At 46.2% G+C, this 25,907-nt stretch overlaps 1 protein-coding gene across 1 annotated transcript in view; it reads left to right on the forward strand.

Annotated features, from left to right (window-relative positions):
- Window positions 1-25,907, forward strand: part of LOC117042706 (zinc finger protein 501-like) — a 59,574-nt gene that overhangs the window by 29,901 nt on the left and 3,766 nt on the right. The gene's annotated exons all lie outside the window — the stretch shown is intronic.

Genomic DNA, 25,907 nt, shown 5'->3' on the forward strand with positions numbered 1-25,907 from the left:
GCTTTCAGATGTCTCCTAAAAGTCTGGTAGTTGGTTTTCTCTTTGACATCTGGTGGGAGGGTGTTCCACAGGGCAGGTGCCACTACCAAGAAGGCCCTCGGCCTGGGAAGCACTTTTGGTGCAGAATGACATGGTAGGGAAACCTCCTGGATGTGTTTGCTTGCTTGTTCCAAAATTATATATCTGACCTTTCCATCACAAACTCCAAGTGTCCCGATTTCCATCACCCATTCCCACCACCCTTCTGAGTAATACCCCTCCCCACTCCCTCACTATATTTAAGGGTCTGGTGACTTCTGTTTCAGTGTATCTGAAAAGTGTGCATGCACACGAAAGCTCATACCAAGAACATACTTAGTTGGTCTCTAAGGTGCTACTGGAATGATTTTTTTTTAATTTTTTCTTTTGTTTTGACTATGGCAGACCAACACGGCTACCTACCTGTAACTGCAATAACCAAACACACTTACGAAGAGCAGCAACTAAACAAGCCAACACCTGAAGAAGTTGACTTTAAAATGCCTTCTGAATTATTGTTGTTGTTGTTGTTGTTGTTGTTATACAAAAGAATTCTGATTTGCTATATGAGGGGCCTGCAGGTTCCAACCACTGCTCTACCTATTCGAAAGGACTTACGCCCGGATAACTGTGCCACGGGTTGCAGTTGAAGATCCCTTGGAACTACTTGACAGGTTATTCAAGCTCAACACTTACCATGTGGCTTCAATTGTCTCCTACCTTGTTTCTACCCTTGGGCCACACAGTGGCTTCTGAATTAATTGTGAGCTTGAAATAAGTAGATGACTCTTTCTCTATACTCCCAACTTTCACTCTAAAACGAGACTTATTGGGAAGCACCACCCAGTTCTCAATATCATAGTTGCCTGGCAGCTCCCCATTCTCGTCAAGTCGGAGGCTGCCCATGGAAGTGTTCAAAAACTGGATTTCTCTTAAGAAATGATGAAGCTGAAATAGCAGGGGAAACACCAGCATTAGGGAAATAGGAAACTGTGTTGAATATCTCAGCCCTGTAGACTGTCACATACAAAGGCTACATAATAAAAAATCTTATTATTTATGTTCAGTCTTAACATTCTAGTTAACATCGCAGCGTCGCAGAGTCATGAGATGCAAAAGTCCTTCATGGCCACCGACATTTTAGCTGCGACACACCATGAGTCCAGCACACTTCCGCAGTGTGTTTAAAAGTCTTTTTTCTCTCTTCTTCAAAGCAGAGTTTCAAAGCGGAAAGCGGAAACAGCAGCTAGCATCTGTATTTAGCTCTGGCAATTAGACACAGCAACTCCGGCTCATAAAAAAGAGGAAGATTTATTGTTAAGGGCTCCCAGCCAGGAGAGAACACTCCCATCTTGCCTGGAAGCCGAAAACAGACTGAACACATATCACGTTACACAGAAGACCCGTACATAGTTCTCGGATGTGTGCAACGTCAACCTGTGATGTAGGACACATTGCTGAGTTTTTAACCCTAAAAGCTCACACACTCTCACAATCCCACCTGACTGGGATGCCCTAGCCACTCTGGGGAACTTCCAACATAGATAAAAACATAAAAACATTTTAAAAATTACACGTTAAATTTTGCTATACAGAACTGCCTTCGTGTTTCTTAAGGTTACTCATTTCCTTGGCATCTGATGGGAGGGCATTCCACAGAGTGGGTGCCACTACCAAAAAGGCCCTCTGCTTGGTTCCCTGTAGCTTCACTTCTCGCAGTGAGGGAACCACCAGAAGGCCCTTGGTGCAGGATCTCACAATGGGAGTGAAGATGCTCCTTCAGGTATACTAGGCTGAGGCCGTTTATGACTTGCATCTCTCTCAGGGCACCAGAGAACAAGACCTAGATGGTAGGGGGGTGTTCTGTCATAACCAGAATAGGCAGAAAGGTTTGCCTTCACCACGAGTGTCACTATTTAGATTTTCGTCCAAAATGGGTGAAACAATGGAGACTTATTTGCCCCTACGGGTTCCCACGGTTGCGCCCGGTGAGAAAACATGGAAGCAGAAAAGACACCTGAGGCTGCTAGCTTCAGAGAGAGAAAGATTTATTTTCTGCATGCAGAGGTACCTGCGGTGTTCAGACAGCCAAGCAAGTACAAAAAAGTCAATTTTCAGACAGTTCTTATAGACAGTTCTCTGGCTCTTTTCCCACCCCAGAAATCTTCCTCTTGTCCATATAAGGAACATTTCCTGTTGTACATTTCCTGTTGTACATATAAGGCAAAAGGACATTTAGCCCTGAGTTGGTTCATGCGCAATTCAGCAAGGCCATCCTATCTGTAACCTACACAGTTCCTCTCTGTGCCTCTGTGCAAGGTCAGCCTTCTACTGTTATCTCCAGACTCTTAGTCATAGCTTGCCAGAAAGATGTACAATGCAGATCAGAGTTCACAGCTTTACAGAGAGGTTTCATAAAGAAAAGCTTAAAAAGTTCTTTTATACTTCTGGACTAACAATACATTCAGGTAAATATCTACAGGTTAGCTAATTAACCCTTTCATTCCCTCCTCTTCTCCCGGACCGCTGGACTTCTCCAGCGCATCCCTGGGAAATGACTGATATTCTCTAGCAAGGGCAATGAGCTGAAGAATCCGTGACACAACTTTATAAATCATCATATGCATGCATTGCATTAAGCAGAGAATACAGAGGCATAGAAGCAAAATAACAATGGGGGATACAATATCAACAGGTTCAACTAAGGATCCTTTACTTCGAATATTCCTAACACTAATTACAGAAACTGTTCAATTGGTCACATTATCTGGTAACTGGTCAACATAAATTAAGGCAATATGATCATTCAGTCCTCCCATTCAATGTTCTTTTCCTTCCCTTTCTTCTATAGGCGTGCGCAGGGCCAATGGTGCATTGGCAGCAGGCCTTTGTTGCTTCTTGGCCTTTGTTGCTTCGCTGGATCTCCAGCTTCAAGGGATGTTTCGGCATGCTGTGGCAAGTCCTGTCTCCACATGAGGAGGCGGACACCAGCCACTTTCACCACTGGCAGTGTTGCCATAAAGACTGTGTAGGATCCTTGCCACTTAGGTTTCAGAATCGCTGCATAGGGATAAAACTGTCTTAGCAAAGCTACACGGCATTAGAGGGCGCACCTGCTAAAAGAATAGGAGATAGTTACAGAGATTATATCTGCGCTTGGAGGGTGGTGTCTTGGGCCCCTCCTGCCTTTCTTTTGGCCTCACAGATTAACCACAATGGAAGGAGGTATCAATAATGATCACACCTCAGTCCTCCTACCTGTTTGAGGTAAGCTAGAATAACCCAACCAAATAAGGACGGCCTCCCATACACTCACAAGGTATTACTGACCATGCCGGATCACTATCTCCTCGAAATACAATATTCTTCCGCAATGATTATCCCATAGCTCCACCCCTTGATCTTACATGGTCTACTCTTTGGCCCAGAGCAATAATTTAGTTCATTTTTCCAATCTATGCAAACACTCTAAACTTAGAATACACACAAATACACAATACCAAATATTTTAAACAATTTCCAATTTATATTGATATTGAAGATAATAAGTCTTCTATCTATTAATATCTTCCTGTAATATTTATCATTTCAAAATGACCACCTAAAGATGCCAACTTATTATCCAGAACTTTTAAATCCATAGCATTAATAACTCCAACTCCTGCACATCAGATTGATATATAAATATAAGAATATATCTTCTTAACTATACGCTAACCCTTCAGTCATCCCCCAGGGGGTTGATTCCATCCCATAATACCAAAATTTGTAATACTGGATATTCACCTTTATTAGATATCCATATCCATACACTGTAAGGTAACATCATCATCATCATCATCACCATTACCACAATTTCAGACCAATTTAACATAAAACTCTGCTAATGTCAGGGAGCAGAAAGGTACAATTTTTCCCAAATAAGATCCATTTCTTCAACATCACCTTCAGACACACTACTGGAGCCATTGCAATTCTCACTATCTGGACATCCTTCAGAACATTCTCCTTTTAAGAAAACTTTTACATAGCAACTAATCCGCTCCAATATAACATTGTACAAGTGATCTAGGGTGTTTGGGTATAGCTATTTTCTCCTTACTGTCTTCTTCTCTTTTCTGATGTTCCATTTCTCCATCCCAATTATATTACCAGTTCCAACAGCCATATCAGAGACTAACTTTCCCTCCTCTTCTTTTTCCTGCATCCAAGCACCAGCCATTGATCCTCAGTACCTAATTTTCTACTTACCACCTCACCAAGCCTATCAGGACCTTGTGTCCAAGAATTAACTCACCACCACCAACCTATTTTTGACCCTCAGGAGGACTTAAGGTGGGAACAGGGCAGTAGGGAACAAATTCTGACAGAGTTGGGTTGTCAGACAGAACAGAACTTGGCCTATTTATCTCGCTTCAGAGCCATTGGTAGGTCGCTCTCATCATCTCACGCGTGGCGGCCAGCTTAGCAAGATTGCTAACTCCTCACAACGGTGTTTCATTTGGACAATGGAGTTGAACCCTCAATGTGCTCATTCAAAGAGTGACAATTTTCAGGTTTCTTTTAGGTAACAACAAATTATGGACAGGGCAATAAGGAGAGCCCCTGGCCTTTTTAAAACAATCTTTGAAGGGCTTACTATATCTACCACCTCTGAATCAGAGCCATCTTCAGGCCTCTCTCATCGTCTCATGCTTCCATGGCAACAACCTGGCGGGCCGCCAGCTCCTCTCCATGGTTTGGACAATGGATTCACCCCGCCAGATGTGCTCTGCAACCTTGGCATGGAGGGCGGTGTATTGCCTTCAATATTGTTTCCTGCTTGGCAGGGGGTTGGACTAGATGACCCTTGTGGTCTCTTCCAACTCTATGATTCTATGATATGTATACCTTCACTTTATCATCATTTTTTTCTTCCAATCACTCCAAAATTTCTGCCCCCTTTTCCTCCTGAGGTTCAAACTTACAATGGAGTAAATTCCTCCAAATCCTAACTTGCACTGTCAGGTCTCCTGTTGCTAGCCATGAGCCCTTCCCATTTTGCTTCAACATTCCCTTCTTCTTCATTACACATCCCACAAACCAACATCTACATTCCCAAATACATTCTGCTTCAAAACCTTCCCTGAAAAACTTAAGACCTGGGATATAAAACTTTTCCTCTAATCAACTTTTGTTGGAGATCATCAATCTGCTCAGAAGACATAATCACCTCTCCCCCCCCCCTTGTGGGAGGCAAATTCCCTTCCTTTCCAAGGTTCACTGCTGCAAAGAGAAAAATCCTTGCTGTTTAAACTAAGGCTTCTCTCTGTTTCTGTCCGTCTCCCCGCTCTCATTGTTTAACAAAGGTCAATTAAGAAACAAAATAAGACTGTATTAGCTTTAAAAACAAACTAACAAACTTTCCTGATTGCAAGAGCAGCCCTCCTTTCAATGCTAAGAAAACTTTTACATTCACCTAAACCTTTCAGAGAAATACTTTTTCAGCCCTTTCTATTGGAGATACATACCTTGGCACACAAACAATTTGCAAAACACACTCACTCAACCCTGGGGTTCAAACAGATTCCTTGGGCAACAAAACAAAACAACAAATACAAGAGGACTGCCATTGTGCAACCACATATCAAACTCCTACAAGAAGGGCCAAGTCTCCTCTCCTCTATCCCATCTCGCCAGGACCCGAGGCTCTTGCTTTGACACAAAACACAGTTGTGTTAAGGCAAAGAGAGAAAGAAAGAAAAACAGACTTCACAGACTTCGTTGGCAATGCAGCAAGAAATGAAACAATTTGGGAACACAGAGTTCCCTTACCACACAGATTAGGGCTGCTTTCTGCACCACCTTTCCAGAATAAATGCAAGCCTCAAACAGGGACCAACACACACAGGCAACAGAAATTCACCCAGGCCCACACATACAAAAAGTTCACTTCACAAGGCATGGCTGATCACTGCAGACACAGACAAACTCACAAAAATCACACAGCACGATCACTGCAGACACAGACAGGCACACAACACACACACATACTGAAGGAAAAATATTCACAATATCATAAAATGATTACAAGTCATAAATTTTTTACACAGCAACAAAAATTCCAATTCCCCGTCTCAGCTACCTCAGGTTACCTGCTTTCCCCCCTTTTTGACATGGGACACTCCTTCCACCTAACCAGACTTTTTTCATGCACACACACTCCGCTTTGCTAGGGACACTGAGTCCCTGCGTCTCATTCACTCAATACATTCAGTGGAGTGTCCCCATACACCATTCACCATGCACAAATTAAACCTCCCCCCTTTTTCCTTCCCAAAGACCAACGGCACCCAGTGCTCTCTGCTGGCCCCCTGGCGGCACTTCTGCTCACTGCCAGGCTAACGGCGGCCCTCTATGGCTCATTGCCATAACGGCGGCATCACTGCTCACTGCCGTTGCAGGATCGATCACATCCTGCGCTCCCCCTTCCCTGGGAAGCTGCTCCCCCTGTGGAGCTTACCTGTCCTCTGCAGATCTTACTTCCCTTCCCCCCTGCGGCCGCTTGTCTCTTTCTCCCGCTGCCTGCGGTGCGATTTGGCTCTCCCTCCGGGGTGAGCCAGTCCCTTCGCACAAACAGGCAGGAAGCGCGCTTGGGGCCAGCAAACGCCAGACTGGGAGAGCCTCTTCGCTGTGCGGTGACGCCTCAGACTTCCTGTTTTCTCAGGCCGGGGAACGTAAGAATCCTGAATGGGCCTCCACGAAATGGAGCCTTATTTGCCCCTACGGGTTCCCACGGTTGCGCCCGGTGAGAAAACATGGAAGCAGAAAAGACACCTGAGGCTGCTAGCTTCAGAGAGAAAAAGATTTATTTTCTGCATGCAGAGGTACCTGCGGTGTTCAGACAGCCAAGCAAGTACAAAAAAGTCAATTTTCAGACAGTTCTTATAGACAGTTCTCTGGCTCTCTTCCCACCCCAGAAATCTTCCTCTTGTCCATATAAGGAACATTTCCTGTTGTACATACAAGGCAAAAGGACATTTACCGTATTTTACGCTCCATAAGACGCACTTTTTCCCTCCTAAAATGGAAGGGAAAATCGCTGTGCGTCTTATGGAGCGAAGGCTTCGCTCCCACTGCCTCCCCCCATCCCCCGTCGCGTTCGGCGGAAGGTGGGGGGAGGCAGCAGCGATGTTGCTGGATCATGCCAGCACCTCCGTTCACCGAAAGAAGCTTCTTTCGGCGAGCGGAGCTGCTAGCACGATCCAGCAACATCTCCGCCGCTTCCCCCGACCTCCCGCCGAACGCGACGGGGGATGGGGGGAGGCGGTGGGAAGCGAAGGGGATGTTGGTGGATCGTGCCAGCAGCTCCGTGAACGGAGCTGCTAGCACGATCCACCAACACCTCCGCCGCCTCCCCCCACGTCCCGCTGAACGCGGCGGGGGATGTGGGGAGGCGGCGGGGAGCAAAGGGGATGTTGGTGGATCGTGCCAGCAGCTCCGTTCACGGAGCTGCTAGCACGATCCACCAACACCTCCGCCGCCTCCCCCCACGTCCCGCTGAACGCGGCGGGGGATGTGGGGAGGCGGCAAGAAGCGAAGGGGATGTTGGTGGATCGTGCCAGCAGCTCCGTGAACGGAGCTGCTAGCACGATCCACCAACACCTCCGCCACCTCCCCCCACGTCCCGCCGAACGCGGCGGGGGATGTGGGGAGGCGGCAAGAAGCGAAGGGGATGTTGGTGGATCGTGCCAGCAGCTCCGTGAACGGAGCTGCTAGCACGATCCACCAACACCTCCGCCGCCTCCCCCCACGTCCCGCCGAACGCGGCGGGGGATGTGGGGAGGCGGCAAGAAGCGAAGGGGATGTTGGTGGATCGTGCTAGCAGCTCCGTGAACGGAGCTGCTAGCACGATCCACCAACACCTCCGCCGCCTCCCCCCACGTCCCGCCGAACGCGACGGGGGATGGGGGGAGGCGGCGGGAGCAAAGGGGATGTTGGTGGATCGTGCCAGCAGCTCCGTTCACGGAGCTGCTAGCACGATCCACCAACACCTCCGCCGCCTCCCCCCACGTCCCGCCGAACGCGACGGGGGATGGGGGGAGGCGGCAAGAAGCGAAGGGGATGTTGGTGGATCGTGCCAGCAGCTCCGTGAACGGAGCTGCTAGCACGATCCACCAACACCTCCGCCGCCTCCCCCCACGTCCCGCCGAACGCGACGGGGGATGGGGGGAGGCGGCGGGAGCAAAGGGGATGTTGGTGGATCGTGCCAGCAGCTCCGTTCACGGAGCTGCTAGCACGATCCACCAACACCTCCGCCGCCTCCCCCCACGTCCCGCCGAACGCGACGGGGGGTGGGGGGAGGCGGCAAGAAGCGAAGGGGATGTTGGTGGATCGTGCCAGCAGCTCCGTGAACGGAGCTGCTAGCACGATCCACCAACACCTCCGCCGCCTCCCCCCACGTCCCGCTGAACGCGGCGGGGGATGTGGGGAGGCGGCGGGGAGCAAAGGGGATGTTGGTGGATCGTGCCAGCAGCTCCGTTCACGGAGCTGCTAGCACGATCCACCAACACCTCCGCCGCCTCCCCCCACGTCCCGCTGAACGCGGCGGGGGATGTGGGGAGGCGGCAAGAAGCGAAGGGGATGTTGGTGGATCGTGCCAGCAGCTCCGTGAACGGAGCTGCTAGCACGATCCACCAACACCTCCGCCACCTCCCCCCACGTCCCGCCGAACGCGGCGGGGGATGTGGGGAGGCGGCGGGGAGCAAAGGGGATGTTGGTGGATCGTGCCAGCAGCTCCGTTCACGGAGCTGCTAGCACGATCCACCAACACCTCCGCCGCCTCCCCCCACGTCCCGCCGAACGCGACGGGGGGTGGGGGGAGGCGGCAAGAAGCGAAGGGGATGTTGGTGGATCGTGCCAGCAGCTCCGTGAACGGAGCTGCTAGCACGATCCACCAACACCTCCGCCGCCTCCCCCCACGTCCCGCTGAACGCGGCGGGGGATGTGGGGAGGCGGCGGGGAGCAAAGGGGATGTTGGTGGATCGTGCCAGCAGCTCCGTTCACGGAGCTGCTAGCACGATCCACCAACACCTCCGCCGCCTCCCCCCACGTCCCGCTGAACGCGACGGGGGATGGGGGGAGGCGGCAAGAAGCGAAGGGGATGTTGGTGGATCGTGCCAGCAGCTCCGTGAACGGAGCTGCTAGCACGATCCACCAACACCTCCGCCGCCTCCCCCCACGTCCCGCCGAACGCGACGGGGGATGGGGGGAGGTGGCAAGAAGCGAAAGGGATGTTGGTGGATCGTGCCAGCAGCTCCGTGAACGGAGCTGCTGGCACGAACCACCAACATCTCTGCTGCCTCCCCCCATCCCCCGCCGTATTCGGCGGGAGGTGGGGGGAGGCAGCTGCGATGTCTGCTTTTGGGATCGGTGGGCGGCAGGGAGGTTGGTAGAGGATTTCCTCCACCACCCCACGCGCTGCCCGCCAATCCCAAAAGCAGGCTTTTGGGATCGGTGCAAGGCATGGGATGGTGGAGGAAACAGCGGGGATGCTGCTGCTTTCTCCACCACCCTGTGCCCCGACGCCAAAAGCAGGCTTATCCCCTGTTGCTTTAAAGGGACATGGGGAGGAGGGGAGAAATCTTCTCCCCTCGTCCCCATGTCCCTTTAAGGAAGCGGGGATGAGCCGCTGTGAAGGGAGAAGGGGCTTCCCCTCCAGCACTCCCCTCCGTGTTTTTTAGAGGAGGAAAACCAGGAAAATATTTTTTCCCTGGTTTTTCCCCTTTAAAAAACAAGTGCGTCTTGTGGTCCGGAGCGCCTTATGGACCGAAAAATACGGTAGCCCTGAGTTGGTTCATGCGCAATTCAGCAAGGCCATCCTGTCTGTGACCTACACAGTTCCTCTCTGTGCCTCTGTGCAAGGTCAGCCTTCTACTGTTATCTCCAGACTCTTAGTCATAGCTTGCCAGAAAGAAGTACAATGCAGATCAGAGTTCACAGCTTTACAGAGAGGTTTCATAAAGAAAAGCTTAAAAAGTTCTTTTATACTTCTGGACTAACAATACATTCAGGTAAATATATACAGGTTAGCTAATTAACCCTTTCAACAAAACAAAAGGAATATCTCGCTACCAAATTTGATTCCAGAGATAGAATCATAGAATCATAGAGTTGGAAGAGACCACAAGGGCCATCCAGTCCAACCCCCTGCCAAGCAGGAAACTCCATCAAAGCATTCCTGACAGATGGCTGTCAAGCCTCCGCTTAAAGACCTCCAAAGAAGGAGACTCCACCACACTCCTTGGCAGCAAATTCCACTGTCAATGTTTAGGTGGAATCTTCTTTCTTATAGTTTGAATCCATTGCCCCGTTTCCGCTTCTCTGGAGCAGCAGAAAACAACCTTTCTCCCTCCTTTTATATATTTGTTGGGGAAATGGATTGCAGTGGGAAACAAAGGAAACAAAAAAGGAAAGGTAATACCTGCCATGGCTGCAGCCTTAGATGTTCCATCCTGTCTCCTCCACTCACCATCAGCATGAACTTTGATCTGGGTGAATATGCGGCATTTAAGGCCTGAGCCACAGCTTGGACACTGAAGTAAGTGATGTAGCTGTCTTGAGACAGGACTCTCTCCACCTCCTCTGCAGGCACCATCTCCAGTTTCTCATTCTCTGTGCATATCGTCCAACCTTTTACAGCTAACAAATGCTTTGAATAGAAACAATGGAATGCTTCACTCCAAAACTGTTTAAGAAGGACAGAATTTGGTTTGTAGTGTTGGTATTCTTTCCTTATTGGAGGCTTCATGACAAAGGCGAAAGAGCCATGAATGTACTGGAAGTAATCAGGAGGAAGAGAAAAATTCAAATTAATGTCCTGAAAATTTGTTGAGATCCAGACTTTTGCCCCAATTTGTTCTTCCAGTTGTCTTTGTATTATTATGATGGTTAGCCATGCCAAGTGAGTGTTTTCATAGTAAACAAATACATTTACTTGTCTCCATTTGGCAAAGGGTGCACTCTGGATGAGCATGTCTGATGTATACTTTTCTGGTAGTCTCTTTAATAAGGCAATGCAAATTTCATGGGTGATCAGCAGAGGAGTCAAAGCTCTCAAGAACCTTTCACCATTATCATTGTCTGAAACGAAGAGGCCAATCCACGTCCATCCAAAATAGAGGAGGAACTTGACAATCCCCCAGTACTGAGTTTCTTCTCTGGGGAGCATCCGGTAGAGAAACGGGAACTCTGTTTTATCATCAAGACGTTGAGTAGCCAAGCCATAACTGATCTAGTGAGGAAAGGAAGAGGTTGGTCCAGGATAATGAACAGATATTTATTAACTTGAAATTATTATTGTCATTGTAATACACAATTTGTCCTGGTTGGACTGGCTGGAGTTGTAGGCTGAAATATTTGGACATGCAAAATAACAAAAGCATTCTGGGAAATGATATATAATGAGTGGGGGGTGTTTAAAAGAACGTTTGTGGGGAAAAACCAGAAGCTTTTTTACTAGGAATTTTAGGTGCAGAGATACCAAAGGAGCAGAAATGATTATTTATGTATGTGACGACAGCAGCATGGATACTATTGGCCCAGAGATGGAAAGAAGATAAAGTCCCGACCAGAGACGAGTGGTTGATGAAGATGATGGACTACTGTATGTGGAAATGGTGAAAATGACCAGGAAAAACAGAAACCAGGAAGATAGAAACTTTAATAAGGAATGGGGGGGGGGGAAATATGTTACTTCAGAGAAAACTGTACACAACTAAAAACTTTGACAGGATTGTAATGTACATTGATACCTCCATGAAAACCATGGAGGGGCAGAGGGAAGTCTAAGAAGAAGAGTTTGGATTTGATATCCAACTTTATCACTACCTGAAGGAGTCTCAAAATTGCTAACATTGCGTGTCGAGGTCCCCAAACCACCCCTCAAATAAATCACACTTCAGACATAAATTTAAGTTTAAGGTTTTTGGCATTATTTAGGCCACAACTTTATTAAAATACAAATTATGTGAGTGGTTGCTTAGGCATTGGTTCCGACTATCTGTCCTGCTGGGGACAGAACTGACATTTGTCAGTAAAGAGAAAACACTTTGGGGAGAGAATGGGAGCCGGGGGTCTGACCCTCGCCTCTCCCCAAATGCTCCCAGGGGCTCTTGCGTGGCCCTGGCCCCTGACCGGGGGATACGGACGAAAGCATGTCGAGCCCTTGGATTCCTTTAACGGAATTCCCCGCGCAGCAGCAGCAGCATTGGAGGGGCAGCCACAATCAATTTTGACCCCTCCAGCAACCAAATATAACCAATGCCTATCCGCCAACCTTACAAGTTGTTACTAATTGCTATGCAGTATGCGAAAACCTACTGGTGCTGGAGGAGACTCTTGAGAGTCCCATGGACTGCAAAAAGATCAAACTTATCCATCCTTAAAGAAATCAGCCCTCACTGCTCACTGGAAGGGCAGATTCTGAAGTTGAGGCTCCAGTACTTTGGCCACCTCATGAGAAGAGAAGACTCCCTGGAGAGCCAGTGTGGTGTAGTGGTTAAGAGCGGTAGACTCGTTATCTGGGGAACCGGGTTCGCGTCTCCACTCCTCCACATGCAGCTGCTGGGTGACCTTGGGCTAGTCACACTTCTCTGAAGTCTCTCAGCCTCACTCACCTCACAGAGTGTTTGTTGTGGGGGAGGAAGGGAAAGGAGAATGTTAGCCGCTTTGAGACTCCTTCGGGTAGTGAAAAGCGGGATATCAAATCCAAACTCTTCTTCTTCTTCTTCTTCCCTAGAAAAGACCCTGATGTTGGGAAAGATGGAGGGCACAAGGAGAAGGGGACGACAGAGGATGAGATGGTTGGACAGTGTTCTCGAAGCTACTAACATGAGTTTGGCCAAACTGCGGGAGGCAGTGAAAGATAGGCGTGCCTGGCGTGCTCTGGTCCATGGGGTCATGGAGAGTCGGACATGACTGAACGACTGAAAAACAACAACAACAAATAGCTAAGCATTATCTACTTTGGGGGATTCTGTCTCGACTTCACTGGAAAGAAAGTGGAATTTTCTGCAGTTGAACTTCTCCTCTGCCCCTCCAGGCCCCACCCTTCATACCTGTGGGATTTTGTAGGCGCCTGACAAGGCTGAAATCTGTTTTGAGTTTACGGAATTGCCCCCTTCAAGAACGGCCAAAAGGTTATTATGTCTTCCACAGTGGTAGTTGGGAATATTGCTTTCTCTGCCTGCAACCAGGTCTAGCATGGCATCAGAAGTGATCCTTCCATCAAAATAGTTATCATAGAGTTTGTAGCCTAGGGTGATGTTGGGTAAGGGCCTGGGATCACTGTTGATCTCCTGGATGGTGAACAAGAAGGACAAGATGTGCCAGTAGAACTTTTTCGTTGCACTGTAATAAAAAGATACGTTGAAATGTTTAAAGCTGCTATTTGCCAGTACATTAAAAAGAAAATGTCACATCCTTTCTTTTATCAATCTAAGGACTTTTCTGGGCAATATATATCTCTGAACAATGTGGACACAAAAATGCCCCTTTGAGTGCTCAGTTTGTGTTCTAGAAAGGGAATAAGGATGCAATCCCAAACCCACTTGCCTGGCAGGAAACCCTGTTCAATCATTCAGAATTATTTTTCATGCGTTGGATTGCACTGTATGTCAGTAAATATCACTCTCAGCCCAGCAAATTGTGGGCGGTTGAGTCCTTCAGTTTAAAAATAAAAAAGATATCACGAGGCCAGAATGACTTTCTATTTCTCTTTCTTTGAGTCCCCCTTGCGCAAGTGAAGTCAGCAGTAAGCAGAAAGTGGGTTGATACTCAGACCCAAATATATTCACCAGATGCATTGCACTTGCCTAAGCATGCACTTAAAGAAATGGGAGTGCCGGATCACCTCATTTGTCTCCTGAGAAATCTCTATGTGGGACAAGAAGCTACAGTTAGAACTGGATATGGAATAACTGATTGGTTCAAAATTGGGAAAGGAGTACGACAAGGCTGTATATTGTCTCCCTGCTTATTTAACTTATATGCAGAATTCATCATGCGAAAGGCTGAGCTGGATGAATCCCAAACCGGAATTAAGATTGCCGGAAAAAATATCAACAACCTCAGATATGCTGACGATACTACCTTGATGGCAGAAAGTGAGGAGGAATTAAAGAACCTTTTAATGAGGGTGAAAGAAGAGAGCGCAAAATATGGTCTGAAGCTCAACATCAAAAAAACTAAAATCATGGCCACTGGTCCCATCACCTCCTGGCAAATAGAAGGGGAAGAAATGGAGGCAGTGAGAGATTTCACTTTCTTGGGCTCCATGATCACTGCAGATGGTGACAGCAGTCACGAAATTAGAAGACGCCGGCTTCTTGGGAGGAAAGCAATGACAAACCTAAACAGCATCTTAAAAAGCAAAGACATCACCTTGCCGACAATGGTCCGTCTAGTTAAAGCTATGGTTTTCCCAGTAGTAATGTACGGAAGTGAGAGCTGGACCATAAAGAAGGCTGATCGATGAAGAATTGATGCTTTTGAATTATGGTGCTGGAGGAGACACTTGAGAGTCCCATGGATTGCAAAAAGATCAAACTTATCCATCCTTAAAGAAATCAGCCCTGAGTGCTCACTGGAAGGGCAGATCCTGAAGTTGAGGCTCCAGTACTTTGGCCACCTCATGAGAAGGGAAGACTCCCTGGAAAAGACCCTGATGTTGGGAAAGATGGAGGGCACAAGGAGAAGGGGGCGACAGAGGGCGTGCTCTGGTCCATGGGGTCACGAAGAGTCGGACACGACTGAACGACTGAACAACAACAAAGCATGCACTGGGGAAAGAAATGTTCTCTCAAACTGACATTGCACCCAGCTATAACGGAGAGATCCGTGGAGGGAGAAAACTTTATGCAACACACATAGATAAGCTATGGAACACACACCAACCTGGGTGGCTTTAAAAGGGAATTAGACAAATTAATGGAGGAAGGGGGTCTTCTGCTCAAATCCTGCTTTCTGGTTGCTCACATCTGGATGTCTATTGTGAGAGCAGGATACTGGAATATATGGGCCACCATTGGCTGATCCAGGACTTTATTTCAGACTGAGGAACATTTTTAAGAAAACAAAAACAAAACCCACATCCCCTTCCCACATTATCAGTACAAAATACTTTGTAACTAACACATCAATGAGCACCGGCCGAGCTCTCACGCTCCCTTCCCCTTTCTCCAAATGCTCATTTGTACGATGCATGCAGATCTTCTTGCTATAGAATACATATAATCCACACACATACACCTTAAACATTTCTCCAATGAAAATAGGGACAATTATTATTATTATTATTATTATTATTATTATTATTATTATTTGTATTATTATTATTATATGACTGGGTTGCCCCAGCTACTCTGGGCAGCTTTCAACCTATATAAAAACACGGCAAAAGTTTAAAAACTTTCCAATACAGGACTGCCTTCAGATGTCTTCTAGAGGTTGTATAGTTACTTATTTCTGATATGGGGCTATCTGTTTAGCTCCATTCCATTGTGGGTTTTGTTTTCTTTTTCTTTTTTCTTCAAAGTTCCTTCAGAGGTTTTTAATTCTGTACAAATGTATTCTTTCTGACCGACAGTCGAATAAAAGAATGTATGTATGTATGTGTATGTATAGTTACTTATCTCCTTGGCTCGGGGGTCGGATAATTCCATACCCTCTTGCATTTCTCCGATGAAAATTGGGACATCCTAAGGAAAACCTAAGGAAAACCTAGACAGCATCTTAAAAAGCAAAGACATCACCTTGCCGACAAAGGTCCGTATAGTTAAAGCTATGGTTTTCCCAGTAGTAATGTATGGAAGTGAGAGCTGGACCATCAAGAAGGCTGATCGCCGAAGAATTGATGCTTTTGAATTATGGTGCTGGAGGAGACTCTTGAGAGTCCCATGGACTGCAAGAAGATCAAACCTATCCATTATGAAGGAAATCAGCCCTGAGTGCTCACTGGAAGGACAGATCCTGAAGTTGAGGCTCCAGTACTTTGGCCACCTCATGAGAAGAGAAGACTCCCTGGAAAAGACCCTGATGTTGGGAAAGATGGAGGGCACAAGGAGAAGGGGACGACAGAGGATGAGATGGTTGGACAGTGTTCTCGAAGCTACTGGCATGAGTTTGGCCAAACTGCGGGAGGCAGTGAAGGATAGGCGTGCCTGGCGTGCTCTGGTCCATGGGGTCACGAAGAGTCGGACACGACTGAACGACTGAACAACAACAACAAGTAAAAGTGGGACACTCCTGGATCAAAACAGAAACTGAGACGTCTTCTGTAAATCCAGGACTTTCCCTGGAAAACAGAGACACCTGGAGGGTCTGCACACATTCAATCACACTTGCAATCTTTGTATTAGGTAGCAATGCTGAAATAGGAACTGTTTCCCTTCTAAATAGGAACAACCGGAGCAGAGGATACAGAAACAAAGGCATCCACCTGCACCTACTAACTTACCGCTTAACCTTCATTAATGGGGGTTGGGAAAATTTGTATGGGTGTAGAAGGATTTTATTTGGAGATGTGTTTCCACCGATGAGGAAGTCTCCAGGGCGGTAGTAACTGCTTGCATTGTTTTGATCCCTGATCAGATTCAAGGGGCATTTTGTCTTCAGGTGTCCACAGATTCCATGAGGCATCAGCAGCAAAAGTAGAAACAGAACCACGAGAGAGATCATTCTGCCTTCTGCACCTTCCTCTCCCCAAAAGCTATTGGGAGACCAAAGCTGCAGTGGCAATAAATTTATGCAAGCCTTCCTCACCCACCCACCCACCCTTTCACCTGCTCTAAATCTTGACTCAGTCTGTCTCTGATGCAAGAGATATTCCGGGTTCCGACTTTTCCCCTCCCAAGGCGCAGTGCAAAAATTAACCTCAGGCTGCCTTTGATCCTAATGTGTAGGAAACCTCCAGCAATGCCTCCCAAGCTTCTGAAATTATAATTTCTATGATTGTAATAATTATAAAGGCAAGGAAACTCATCCCTTCAATATCCTGGAGACTCTGTGTGGCTTGAGGAGCAGGTGTATTGCTGGAGAAAAAAATGTGTTTGTGAGAAATCGCAGATGTGGCTTCAAAGTATGGGGGGGGGAGTTTGGACTGAACTTTGCTGACAGAAAACTGAAAGCCCTGGTTGCAAAAGATCCCACAGCAATTGACAGTCAGGAGCCTCTGATCCTAAGATTCTTTTTCAAAACCATCTAAGTTGGTAGCAATCACCATAAAAGTGATTCATCTTCTCAATACAATCACACCGCATGGGCTGAACACATCTTTTGACTTGGGCTGTTTATTGTAGTACCTTTTTAAAGAAACACTCGGTGTAATAATAATAATAATAATAATAATAATAATAATAATAATAATAATGTTATTATTTATACCCCGCCCCCGCCTATCTGGATGGGTTTCCCCAGTCACTCTGGTTGGCATTTAAAAACAAAGTATAACGTCAAATATATAAATTGGGAGAATAGAAATAGGGCAAAGAGTCACCCAGAAACACTATGTGCAGAGCAATAATGCATTTTTGAACATAGGTGTTTTATTGGCTTCTCTGTTTTTAATCACCGCCCTTTCTTCCAGGAATTAAGCTGAAAGTAAGGAAGCAATCATTGCAGACCAATGTGGGTAACAGGGAGACAGCTTAGTATACATAGTCTTTGGCTATTTTCAGCTGTGCTCTCAATGATCAAAGAAACCAAATCACACAATAAAGGAAATTTGTGTGTGTGTGTGTGTGTGTGTGTGTGTGTGTGTGCAAGTAACAGAAGACAAAGGGGGAATAATTTTTAAAAGGAAATATTTAAAACAGCAAAGCAGAAACACAAACACAAAATATATGGTGCATTATATGAACATGATTGCAAAACAAGTGATGGACGATTTTGATCTGACTACTAGGAGCATTGCACAGAAGAGGAAATCGTTTGCATTAGCTATAATAATAATAATTTATTATTTATACCCCGCCCATCTGGCCGGGCTTCCCCAGCCACTCTGGGCGGCTTCCAACAGAATGTTAAAATACAATAATCCATCAAACATTAAAAGCTTCCCTAAACAGGGCTGCCTTAAGATGTCTTCTAAAAGTCCAATAGTTGTTTATTTCATTGACATCTGATGGGAGGGCGTTCCACAGGGCAGGCGCCACTACCGAGAAGGCCCTCTGCCTGGTCTCCTGTAACTTGGCTTCTCGCAGTGAGGGAACCGCCAGAAGGCCCTCGGCACTGGACCTCAGTGTCCGGATAGATCGATGGGGGTGGAGATATAACAAAAAAACCATACAGAAAAAGTGAAATTTGAGAAGGCAGTTACTTATAACAATCTCCTTCCAGTCCGGCTAACATAAAAATTACCTGAGATGTTGGATAAATTTATCATTTACACTTTTTTTTTTTAAAACAACACCATTGCAAATTGTTCATTAGACAAGTCTCTCTCAGCCTAACGTGCCTCACAGGTTTGTTGTAAATATAAAGAGGGCAGGAGGATATTCATGTACACTACCTTGAGCCCTTTGGAGGAAAGGTAGTGGATTACTGCAAAAATAAATAATCAAATAATAATAAACTGTCACAGGTCAATGTAAAGAGGTGTGTCTTCATTCTTGCTCTTTTTCTCTTCCTTAGATGCAGAACGTTGCACCAAATGCCCAGAAGATCAGCATCCAAACAATAACAGAGACCAATGTGTCCCCAAGTTTATCACTTTCCTAGATTACAAAGAACAATTGGGGATCATCTTAACTTCTGTTACCATATTCTTGTCTTTAACAACAGGCATTGTGTTAGGAATCCTTGTTAAATACAAGGAGACTCCCATAGTGAAAGCCAACAACCGAGACCTCTCCTATATCCTCCTCTTCTCCCTTCTGCTTTCCTTTTTCTCCTCCTTCCTCTTTATTGGGAGGCCAAGGAAAGTGACCTGCCTTCTCCGACAAACAGCCTTCAGCATCATCTTCTCGGTTGCCGTCTCTTCTGTTTTGGCAAAAACCATCACTGTGGTTCTGGCCTTCCAGGCCACAAAGCCAGGGAACAGGGCAAGGAGATGGCTAGGGAGGAGTCTCGCCAATTCCATTGTCATTTCCTGTTCCAATGTCCAAGTTCTCCTCTGCATCATCTGGCTAGGTAACTCTCCCTCATTCCCAGATTCTGACATGCATTCCCAAGCTGCAGAGATCATCCTTCTATGCAATGAAGGGTCTGTGGCCATGTTTTACATTGCCCTTGGCTACATGGGCTTCCTGGCTGCCATTTGCTTCACGGTGGCTTTCCTAGCCAGGAAGCTACCTGGGGCCTTCAATGAAGCCAAGCTGATCACCTTCAGCATGCTGGTCTTCTGCAGTGTTTGGGTGTCCTTTGTGCCCACCTACCTGAGCACCAAGGGGAAGTACATGGTAGCCGTGCAGGTCTTCTCTATGTTGGCTTCCAGTGCTGGGCTTCTGGGCTGCATCTTCCTTCCCAAGTGCTACATCATTATACTGAGACCTGATCTGAATACAAAGCAACACCTGACAAGAGAAATTTAAGATGACATCTAATGCTTGAAACATTCCAGGTTGACAATGGGTAGCACTGTGGGCATGTAGTCTTCAGATTATAGCTCCATATAGCTCTCTTTGTTTTGCATAAATTATGAATAATGAAAATGAATGTATAATAACTGCTTTGTCACTCCCTGATTCCCACTAGATACCTGACTAGCTACGTTGGCTTTTATACTGCTAATCCTCATCTGAGTCAGATTCGCTCTATCCTTTTACGGTGTATGACTCAGGGAAATTGTAGCAAAAGCTTTGTCCCAGCAGATTATGCTTTGGAATTTGTCTTAGGCCCACTTTGATATCTTTCCATGTGCTCTTTGGATGGGAGATGTTCACACGCACACTCTTTAACTAACATGCCGGCTCTTGTTAATTGGGCGTGGAAATGGTTGAGCACATAGTACTATACTATTCATACTATGAAGACATTCACTCCTTATATATTACACCCGTCTGAACAAAATTCCTAGACAGATATGATAATTTTGTATCACTCCCTCCTTTTGTCAAACTTGCACCCTCGAGTGGCTAAATTACATGCATCATAATGGAAAACTGGGAATTGAATGGTTAAATCTCCTTACAACCATACTAGCACTCAGCAATCTGTTCTAACTATGAATTGAATGTGAATGTGTACCAATGCCCACATATATCCTTGTCTTTTTAATTTTAATTCCTTTGATTTTAATTCCTGGTGGTCTTCTCCTGGCCTGAAAATTGCCTTATGGTCTTCTCCTGGCCTGAAAATTGCAAATTGTAAATCGTATTGTAACTTAGTGGCTGATCTGTGATGGTAATAATAAAGATTGATTGATACTTGTATGCAAGAAAGAGTCCATTATTCTGCAAATTATTGGTAGAACCTCATCTGCAGACCCAAGAGGAGATGTTGAAAGGGTTAATTAGCTAACCTGTATATATTTACCTGAATGTATTGTTAGTCCAGAAGTATAAAAGTGCCTCTGTTAAGCTTTTCTTTATGAAACCTCTCTGTAAAGCTGTGAACTTTGATCTGCATTGCACTTCTTTCTGGCAAGCTATGACTAAGAATCTGGAGATAACAGTAGAAGGTCGACCTTGCACAGAGAGTAACTGTCCTTGCACAGAGAGGAATTGTCTAGGTCACAGATAGGATGGCCTTGCTGGAGTGCGCATGAACCAACTCAGGGCTAAATGTCCTTTTGCCTTATATGTACAACAGGAAATGTACAACAGGAAATGTTCCTTATATGGACAAGACTCCTGGGGTGGGAAGATGAGCCAGGGAACTGTCCATAAGAACGGTCTGAAAATTGACTTTTTTGTACTTGCTTGGCTGTACAAAACAACGCAGGTACCTCTGCATGCAGAAAATAAATCTTTCTCTCTCTGAAGCCAGCAGCCTCAGGTGTCTTTTCTGCTTCCATGTTTTCTCACCAGGCGCAACCGTGGGAACCCGTAGGGGGAAATAAGGCTCCAATGTGATTCAGGAATTTAAGAGTAGGGCAAGGGTACCTATGCCACAGAAGACAGAATCGGGATTCAAGATGACCTTAACAGATTGGAGAACTAGGCCCAAGCTAACAAAATGAATTTCAATAGGGACAAATGGGAGACACCTGGCTTACCAAGTGTATGTGTAAAAAGGATCTAGGGGTCTTGGCTACTGTGGGAAGCAGAATACCAAATTAGATGGACCTCCATCAGAATGTCCAGATTCCCATCATCAAAGTCCAGGCCAACTCCCCCCACCTTCAACTCATGATAAATTTTGGATAAACACCTGTGCTTTCTTGCAGACATGTTTTTCTACACCTCTGCACCTGCCCCTCAAGCCACACAAGGGCTCCAGTATATTACAGAAGTGAACCTTATTCCCCTTATCATTATGAAAATCATAGTGATCTATCCTCATTCTTGCCAAAGCTCAAGAGACATTTTTGGGAAACTGTCTAAACATCAGAATCAAGATCGGTGTGATGTTACTTACTACGCCTTGGTAGTATGATATACAGAACATCTCCTGTGTCAGAGATACATTGAGTGAGAACGGGCAGAAGGGATGTGGGGAATACTACGTGGAGTCCAATGGCTCTGAAGCCACAGCTGAACACCACCCATATCGGTGGTGCAGCTTTGGTCTTGCAAGACTTTCTGTATTCTTCTGATTAGCTAGTTTGGGAGGTGAGAGGATCCACTCACAAGAAACGTGTAGGAAGCAGAGCCAGAATGAGATCCCTGCTGCTGCTGCTGCTGCTGCTACTACTACTACTACTCCTGCTGATGCCCCATGGAGTCTTTGGGCACCTAAAGACAAAATGCCCCTTGAATCTGGTCAGGGAAGAAAATGAAGCAAACAATTATTACCGGCCAGGAGACTTCCTCATTAGTGGGATCATATCTCCAAAATATTTCTCTGAACAGCATCCATACAACTTTTCCCAGCCTCCAGAATAAACGATCATTGACAAATTCAAACCTCTGGAACTAAACTATTAGGCGGAGTAATCTCAGTGGCAAGATGCCCACTGAGCCTTACTTTTGCTTTCACTTTTAAACGGAAGGATACATAAAATAGTGCATAAATAACATTAACTTAAAGCAAATAACCACGGGTTCAAAGGAACCCACGAAGTGTATTCCCACATACACCCACTACTTAGAGGTGGAACGTCCTCCCATCAGATGTCAAGGAAATAAACAACTACCTGACTTTTAGAAGACATCTGAAGGCAACCCTGTTCTGGGAAGTTTTTAATGTTTGATGTTTTATTGTGCTTTTAATTCTGTTGGGGTATAAATAATAAATTATCATCATCATCATCATCATCATCATCATCAGGGTCTTTTTCTGGAATTAGGAAGTGTGTCTGTTCTGACTATTTGTTCACCCTTAATCCTATGCCCCAAGGGGAATAAAGGGGAAAAAATGGGCACCTTAATCTAATGAGTTAAAGAATCCCTTTCGATTCCAAAAGCCTGAAGATCGAGTTGGTGTGACAACTTGGCAACAGACTCACACTAAAAGTAAGAAAGAGAGGGGAAGGGAATACCTATCTTAAATGAAACGAGATCCAGAGAGCTGTGTGTTTTGCTTGAGAACTCCCCATCAATAACCTGTGACACCAAGGCTACACCACCTCTCCCACCCATTTCTTGGTCCATCCTCCAGGGAACCAAAAAAGCTGTTCCTCGAGATCCATGAAAAGTATAGAGGGGGTCCTTTGGGGACTTGGTGAGCTGGCAACCACTGAAAACCATTATATACTATTTGGGGCCAGTGTATTCCAATGGAGAGTGGAGGGGTATTTCGGATGAGTGATTAATAATAATAACATTAACCCTAACCCTAAATCCTCCCACAGGGCAGGTGGGCAAAAGAGAGAGAGAGAGAGGGAAAGAGCGCTGCACGCCAGCCAGCCATATAGTTTGGGGGGGGGGCACAGCTTCCATCCTAAGCCTCTGCAGGGATCGCTCTCGTCCTGCGGAGGCTTGGGAGGCAAGCTGCATGCCCGGAAGACATATGATTGGCGAGGCGCAGCTGGCGGGTGCAGGGAAAGGGGAGGCCGCTGGCAAAGCCGTGTAGCTCCCCCACTCACTGGGGTGCCCCTGAGAGGCAAGCGCCCTGGGGCAAGGCGCCAGTGAGCCCAACAGGAAAGACGCCTCTGTCTGTGCCCCTGAAGGACCAGTTGTGCAGACAGGGAGTCATTTTGGACTCACAGCTGTCCACGGAGGCGCAGGTCCATTCTGTGTCCGGGGCAGCTGTTTACCAGCTCCATCTGGTACGCAGGCTCAGACCCTGCCTGCCCAGAGTGGTGCATGTTCTGGTTATCTCCAGCTTCAACTACTGCAATGTGCTCTACATGGGGCTACCTTTGAAGGTGACCTAGAAACTACAATTAATACAGATTGTGGCAGCCAGCTAGACTGGTGACTGGGAGTGAACGCCAAGACGATATAACAATGGTCATGAAAAACCTACAATAATTCCCAGTACGTTTCCAAGCACAATTCAAAGTGTTGGTGCTGACCATTAAAGCCCTAAATGGCCTCGGCCAAGTATACCTGAAGGAGCGTCTCCATCCCCATTGTTTAGCCCAGACACTGAGGTCCAGCTCCGAGGGCCTTCTGGCAGCTCCTTCACTGCGAGAAGTGAAGCTACTGGGAACCAGAGCCTTTTCAGTAGTGGCGCCTGCCCTGTGGAATGTCCTCCCACCAGATGTCTAGGAAACAACTACCTGACTTTTAGAAGACATCTGAAGGCAGCCCTGTTTAGGGAAGCTTTTAATGTTTAATAGATTATTGTATTTTAATATTTTGTTGGAAGCAGCGTAAAGTGGCTGGGGAAGCCCAGCCAAATGGGCGAGGTATAAATAATTTTTCATTATTATTATTATTATTATTATTATTATTATTATTATTATTACCATATGGCCATCCTTACCTTCTGGAACCAGCAGCCGGATGGTTCATAGGGTTTGTCTGTGCCCTCCCCCCCCCTTTATCTTCTCAGTAACCTTGCAAGGTGGGCATGGCTTTCAGATGGTTTTCCCAGCACCATGGTTTTGAAATGGCAGAAAGGTCTGGGATGGGGTGCTTTTTTTTTTCTTTACCAGGGACTGAGAAAGAATTCTTTTGCATTCTGCTGTAACATATCAGGGCTATGAAATGTCCCACCTTAATATCAAGAGGGGTAACTCTAACCACTATGACACACAGCTGTCTCACTTTAACCTTGGAGCGGACCCTCTGCAGAATGCAAATCCCACCGCCCTGAAAATCATCATTATTATTTTCCTATTTTTTATTTACTTATTTATGGTAATGATTGTATTATATGCAAAATAGTGAAATCAAAACACACAAACAACCAAATACGTTTGTATGTAATCACATTTATTTTTGTTTTTGAAAAAGATTTGATTAATGGTTGGAAGTTTGTAATCTTATCGTGTAATCTTGTGTTGTTAACGACTTTGTATTGTATTTTAATATTTGTTGGAAGCCACCCAGAGTGGCTGGGGAGACCCAGCCAGACGGGCGGGGTACAAATTGTAAATTATTATTATTATTATTATTATTATTATTATTATTATTATTATTATTATTATTATTATTATTATTATTATTATTTATTAAAACCATGCAATAAAAAAATTAGAAAAGAAAAGAAAAGAAAATGCAGGAAGAAAAAGAGAGCGTTCCCTCCAAGGGACTCTGGCAAAGAGGGGGGCGCTTTATGGGGTCCCATAGGCGGAATCCGCAATGTCCCCAGCACCATACAGTTCGTGTGTTGGGGTAGGAGAGGCGCTGGCTCTTCAAGGGTTAAAGGCAGCGATTATATTATGGCAGAGGACTTCCTGGGAGAGGGGGGAAGCGTCACTTCCTCCTCCGTTCGTCACATCCTCCTGCATTTGAAAAGCTGCAAGGGAGGAGATTCTGCAGCGCGGAAGACTGTGCCTTTTGCAAGGTGGGGGAAAGGGGGATATATATATATATATTGGGGGGTTCCCTTGTCAGAGCAGCTGCTTTGCAGGAGAGAAGCCCTCCTGGAGAGGGCAGTTTTGCAAAGGGGCAGCGGTGGGAGGGAGCATGCGTGGGGTTGCAACACCCAAATCAGCCCCCCAAGAGCTGCGTGTGAGAATGAGACATTACAATACTGACACTGCGATGCGTGCAAAAAGGCTTTAAGGGGGTGCAGGGGAGCCCCAGGAGGAGAGCAAGGCAAGAAGGAAAGGCGTGGGAAGAGGCAGTTTTAGGGTGGGGCAGGAAACCCCCCCCCCCAAAGGATAGGAGGCAGTATGGCTCTGGGAAGAGGAGGAGGGAGGCATTGATGTTTTGGAGAAAGAGGTAGAGACGGCAGGATCAGCTGTAAACTCATTTCAACACATACAAGGCATGGACTCTTTTTTTGTTCGATGCCTTTGGGGTTAAGAAGGAAGGCACCCAAGGAGGGCGCAGTCTCTCTCTATAGCAGACCAGCCCTAGGAACGCACCAAGGTGTTGGGAGAGATGAAGGAGGGAAGACTTTAAGGATGGGAAGAAGAGAACCATTAGCTGTAAAATGAACTGCTGCAACAGAGCTGGGGGGTCCAAGCCCAGTGAGCTGCCTACAAATAGCCTTGCTCCCCCTGAGCAAGGGCTTTTCAGGCGCGGAGTCTCGGCCCTGCCTGGGGAAGGCTTTCTGTCTGCTGAGGAGATGCTCGAACTACTTTTTTAATTTTTATTATTATTTTATACTAAATTACTACAAAAAAATAAAATATGCATTCACATTCATTTATCCATTTTGGCTATCATAGCCGTGACTTCCCTCAGACCTTC

This window comes from Lacerta agilis, chromosome 2, assembly GCF_009819535.1.
Source record: "Lacerta agilis isolate rLacAgi1 chromosome 2, rLacAgi1.pri, whole genome shotgun sequence".
NCBI lineage: Eukaryota > Metazoa > Chordata > Lepidosauria > Squamata > Lacertidae > Lacerta > Lacerta agilis.